Genomic DNA, 6,000 nt, shown 5'->3' on the forward strand with positions numbered 1-6,000 from the left:
TGCTGGCTGGATCTAATAACACAGCAATATCATCCCAGGGGCCGTAGAAAATCTCATCCGGCCCGCGGGCCTTGACTTTGACATAAAATAACATGATGGACTGACCAACTGAATTGAATGAATGATGGACCGGGAAAATTTTTGCCGACCTCTGAGAAACGCTGTGTCAAAATACATTTGCTCTCTTTAACAGGAACACTTGGATGAGCTTAACATTGGAACTTATATAATAGGTTTGCATGTAAAAATGACATCAGTACTAAAATGCCCCACAAAAGACTCTGTAGTGATTTAAGGGCTTTTTTTGTGATTAGATTTACGACAAATTGGCCCACCTCCTTTTGGAGCTCGGCTTGTTATTTTTTCGGTCTCAGCGGTCTACGTCACAGGACGGGGGCAAGCTTGCTAATATTGCTCACTTTAGGGCTGCTCGATTATGAAAAAAATATTAATCACGATTATTTTGGTAATAATTGAAATCACGATTATTCAAACGATTATTTATTTATTTCTCCAAAACAAGAACAGGTTTAAACGTAAAAAATATTATGACAAAATTCTTGGAAACGCTATAATAATTTTAGTGCATTTTGGACCGAACAACATTTATTAAATTAATAATTATTTAAAAAAAAAAAATCAAAGTGCAAATGTAGAAATTAAAGTATGATTTCCTTGTATAAACAAACGAGTTAACTTGCTATGCATTTATAGATTGCCAAAGTAGCAAACTGCTTGGAGTAAAATGCCAATTTTGACAGAATAACAGACATGCTATTCATCAATACATTTAGACCTTTGTCTGGAGCCTTTTTTGTTTTGTTTTTAAAGTAATACTTACACATAGTAAACTAAGTTAAAGTAATTTGCTTCTGATAAATTATACATTTAATATGCTGATTGGGTCAAACTAATTTAAATGTTGACTGTTACATACTATTACACAATCTGTATAATATATGTGTTTTCTTGCTTTGGTGTACCATAACATCATCGTAAACCAAATAGATTGGTTGAATAGATTCGTTGTGTTGCCTGTGGATGCAGAGACAACTTGCACTTTATACGTTTTTGCTCTTCCAAACCCAAAATGTAACCAAATTAGCAATTTCGACTTGCCTTGCTTGTTTACAAGTCATTCCTGTGGTGGGTCTTTTAGGTCTGTTACTCTGTTAGAACGTTGAGTAGGAGCGTGTGCAGTGTGACTTTCGGGTTGTGGGCTGGCTGGCTGGCTAGCTAGCTAGCTAGCTTGGAGAGGGCGGCACGGTGGAGTAACCTCCACACAATCAAAAATACTGTGGCGATTGCTTCTCCACTTAGACAAGCTGAAGCAGACAAGAGCATGAATGCGCACACGAACCCCGACTGGTTATATTTCGGACATTTAGCTCCGCTAAACTTGTGTCAACTCTCAGGAGGCAGACGGCGGCTGGGTGCGAGCAGCAGGCAGCCATCAGGCAAGCATTGATCTTTATTCCTCCCCAGCTAACAGTTGTGGATAACGGCACGGCTAATAGCAACAACCAGCTTCAGGCCGTTAAAACAAAAGGCGTTAGCTCCTCACTGTCCGTCCAGCCTGCGTCGGTCTTCACGGCGCGGGGTTGCCTCCCAAGCAGTCGCGTACGTTGTCCCGACACCGCACAGCTTCTGCGTGAGCGTGAGCTAAGACCTCATCGAACACCGGGGCTGTCTTGAACGTGCGCAACATCGAGGATCGGCATGTGCTTTCAGCCGAGTGTGGCCGCATTGGAATACACCATTTCGACTGTTCCGTTCCAAATTGGACGCCGTATTGTAGGTTGAAAAACGGTCTACTCATTCCCACTTCAATACTGACTGGTGTTTAATGCGTTGCCTGTCCTAACCGTGAGCAACAAAGAAGCAGTGTTTTTGTTTTGTTTTTTAGCAAAGAAGCACTGTGCGCTCGTCCCAGCATGAATCTATGTAGTTCTGCTCACTTCCACACTTCCTCATTCTCATATAAATCAGCCACAGAGAGGTTAATCCTTTTGATATGTTGAAGTGGGCATTAGTAGGGATTGTCCACATAAATTTTGGTGCCAATTGATCACCGCTTTTGGACGTTGTAAGCAATGAAATTACAATGATTTCCAATGGAGAGTTTGTAATCGGTCCTCGAGTCACTTATTTCCTAATTTCTCCCAAATGTATAGATAGAATAGAAAATGACAAATATTTTCATTTTCCTGATCAAAAAGATATATAAAATGAACTTGTTATTGAACCGGCCCTACCATCCCTTTAACAGCACTTGGGAAATACTTTGTCGAAATTTTCATGGGGTGGGGTTTGGGACTGGTGGATGGGGACTAATAATTGTGTCCTCAATTGTATCTGCCTATAGAGCTCTGGACGTCACGTGACTATTTTCACATGCATTTGTTTGCAGCCACATTGGTTGTATAGTGGCACCAGAACGCCAAAGACTAACAACAATGGAGGGCAGAGATAAAACTACCGTTTATCCGTCAACATTTCATCCAACTGAATTTACATCTCACTTTGATGAAAAGGACATGATGAGCTACATGCACAAGCTGGGCAGGATATTGGATATTACTGATTTATCAAGCGCCAGGAGTGCTTTTTTCAACTATCCCCATGACAAATGGGGTGAATGCCCCAGCAGGATTGGCAGTACCCAGATATCTACAATTTGTGCATGTGTGTACTTATTAAACTTGTGCGGCTTAATCTTTGAGACAAATATAACACTACTGCCAAGATCAAACAAGTAGCCTTGCAGCCAGGGGTGGTCTGGCTGGCGGGCAGGGATCACTGCGGGTGCGCGGATGTTAAGTCGTCAAACTCTGGCGTATTACATTTTTTTAATCTTAAATACACTAACAAAAAAATCTGACCTGGATGGGGAGCTGGTGGCGGTGGCGCACTTGCTCGTGGGATCCCGGCAATGGAGACACCGGAATTACATCTTTCATCATCATTTAATAGTTAATAACCATAAAATAAAGTTAATCTACAAGATTAAACTGATTCGGTAACTGACTCACCTGATATGAAGTGATCGCTACACAGATGGTAACTGCCACTTTGAGAAGAATTCCACTTTTCCGTATTGTTCTTGGTCCTTTTTTATGGCTGCTATATTTGCACCCAAGTCTAAGGAGGGGTAGATGATTTGAGTGTAACGATGACGGCAATATTGCAATGTTAAAATTGCCGCGATACCGTTGTCATCATGTTACAGATATTAAAAGCAGGACCTCACTGTATAAAAAAAACTTTTCTCCCACCTCGGCAGAAGACAAGATTGTGAACTACAGTATATAGTACATGATACTTTGTGCCACTGAGCCAATAAGAACACATGACAATAAAATACTGGCCAAGCCTATTTCTTTGTCACTGCTGTTAGTATGTACAAAACACAATATTGTGCTCTTTTTTTCAACATTTAGTTTTTATAGGTTATTGTGTGCTACTTTATATCACCAACCTCCCCGCAATATTGTGACAACTATCGTATCGTGAGCTTCATATCATTTGGGGGCTCGCCCGAGATTTTCATGTTTTTTCATTGGTGAGTACTGTGAGTACTATCGCTTTTTTGTTCCCTCAATGCTTTGGTTGGTGATTTTGTCATGTTCGATTTGAACGAAGTTGCACTACACCCCTCACTTGATAAGTTAGATCGGTGTACAAAAGCTGATCTACTGTTGAGAGCCAATCTCTTTGATATCCCTTTGAATGCCCGTAAGGTAGAGATTAACCCATTAAGGACGGGAGCGCATAACCGCGTTTCTACCACTAGAGCCGGTGTTGCGTCTTTCTACCTTTAAAGCCAGGAGAGAAGATACGTCTGTGTCTTTTTTAAATCCTCTTAGGCAATTAAATGCATCCGTATATACACATGACGGCGGAGGATGTCGCAGATTTTTTCGAGCCGTAGGCTATTGGCGGACGCCGTCGATCGGCGGCAGCTCTGAAATAAGTAATGTCAGTGATACAGTATATAGACGATGCGCATGTGATCTTGTGGAACATGGTGAACGTGATAAGATGTGGTTTGTAGACAATGATATTGACGTCTTTGTAACAGAATAGAGGATGGCAATTACCACTCGTTTTTTCAAAAAATTAAAATAGTGCTTGTCTTACATTGACTGATTGCATTGATTTTACATCTTCGATTGAAATATAATAATATGTTATTATTTACTAGTAAATAATAATAAACTCTGCCTCTGTGAAAGCCATGTCTAAACTCTCTAATTCTATTGGAATTATGTCTGCTACAGGGGCTGAGATTTTGTAAGTGTTGAATTTCTGGTTAAACAATGTGTGACTCAGAGGTTGGCGGTGGAGGGGAAGGTGGTCCCCAAGCCGGCTGGCGCTCTTGAGGGTGTACGGTTTGGCGTGGATGTGGAAGCTGCCATGTCAGCACCAACCCTCACTGGAGAGGTGGTTGTGGCAGCGGAAGCTGCCACCGAGCCGAGCGCTGGCCCACAAACCGGCACAAAAATCGAGGAGGTCAGGCTCAGGGAAGTGTAGAGTGTAGAATGTAGAGGCTTGGAAATAGTATCCATATGCAAACGGTGTTCGAACGAAGCTTTGGGTAAAATAAAATAGAAACAGGCACAGACACATTTTTTAAAAATTTCATTATTTAAATAATTTTTCTGTAATTTAGATGTAACGCATTTGGTTCCATTATAACTCATTTGAGTTGAGTGCAATTCCTTATGCCGACTGCGAGATGGCGCATGGTGCACAATGGTAGAGAGTAGGCTTACGCAACGAGGAAGAACAATAAATATCTTCCCTTTGCAGTAATGGCATGAAACGTGTCCTCTGCCTATTTTCTGTCAAAGCATCAACACGTTTGCTGCCTTTACATACACCTTTACGCTGTCTCCGCCTGGTCTGCTACTAGGGGGGGCAACAAGAGCTCCAAACAAAGGTGCGTGAAGTAGAGCTTATGCACCTCCGGGTCCGAGTTGTAGAGCTGGAAAGATCTCCGCAAGTATAGTATTAAGCCTGAATCCTCCAAGCTCAGTGTCAGACCAGTTTGATGTCAGCCTACACATTGCATTGATGCCCACATTCCGGGAATCCAAGGTGGATTCCTATTTCAGTGCTTTTGAGTGCATCGCAGCAACCCTCCGGTGGCCTAAGGAGGTGTAGAGTCTGTTGCCGCAGTGCAAATTAATAGGGAAGGCGCAGGAGGTGTACGCAAGTTTGTCCATCAAACAAAGTTTGGATTATGAGTTTGTGAAAGCTACCATGTTGAGAGCTTATGGGGTGGTGCCTGAGACATATCGCCAAAAATTTCGTTCACTTTGCAAATATACCAACCAAACACATGTGGAATTTGCGCATGAAAAGTCGTTGCTTTTCAACAAATGGTGTTCAGCACGTAAAGTTAAGGATTTTGCTCAACTTTGAGAATTATTCCTGCTGGAAGAATTCAAAACGTGTCTTCCTGACAAGATTGTCGTCTTGTCAAATGAACAAAAAGTTGATTCCGTGCCGAAAGCGGCCGTGTTTGTCGACGTATTTGTGACACATCGTGTTGTGTTTCCCACTGTGCGCTGCAAGGTTTCCGCCGGTGGCACGGGACAATCTCAGCGCACAGCACCCAGATCCTCTCCCCGATCAAACCCTGCGTGCATAGAGAAGCGCGAGTGTTTTTACTGCCGCGAGGTGGGTCACCTGATTGCTAAATGCCCGGCTTTACAGCAAAAGGAACAATCCTCAAAGAAGCCAAAGATCTTCGGGTTCGTTCAGCCTGAACCTGTTGTGTTACCTGTTTCCGCAGCTGAGCCGCCTGAAAGCGGATTGGATGAGGCATATCGGCCATTCATTTTCTAGCTCTCAATCTCACTGAGGAAGATGAGGAAGCTGATCAGGTTCTCATTACCATTTTGCGCGACCCCGGGGCCAATCAGTCCCTCATTTTGGATAATATTTTGCCTTTTTCGGACAACAGTTTTTTTGGTTCGGAGGCCCTTATTCGGG

The sequence above is a fragment of the Filicampus tigris genome, chromosome 2, assembly GCF_054856515.1.
Source record: "Filicampus tigris isolate MCC_2025a chromosome 2, RoL_Ftig_1.0, whole genome shotgun sequence".
Lineage (NCBI taxonomy): Eukaryota > Metazoa > Chordata > Actinopteri > Syngnathiformes > Syngnathidae > Filicampus > Filicampus tigris.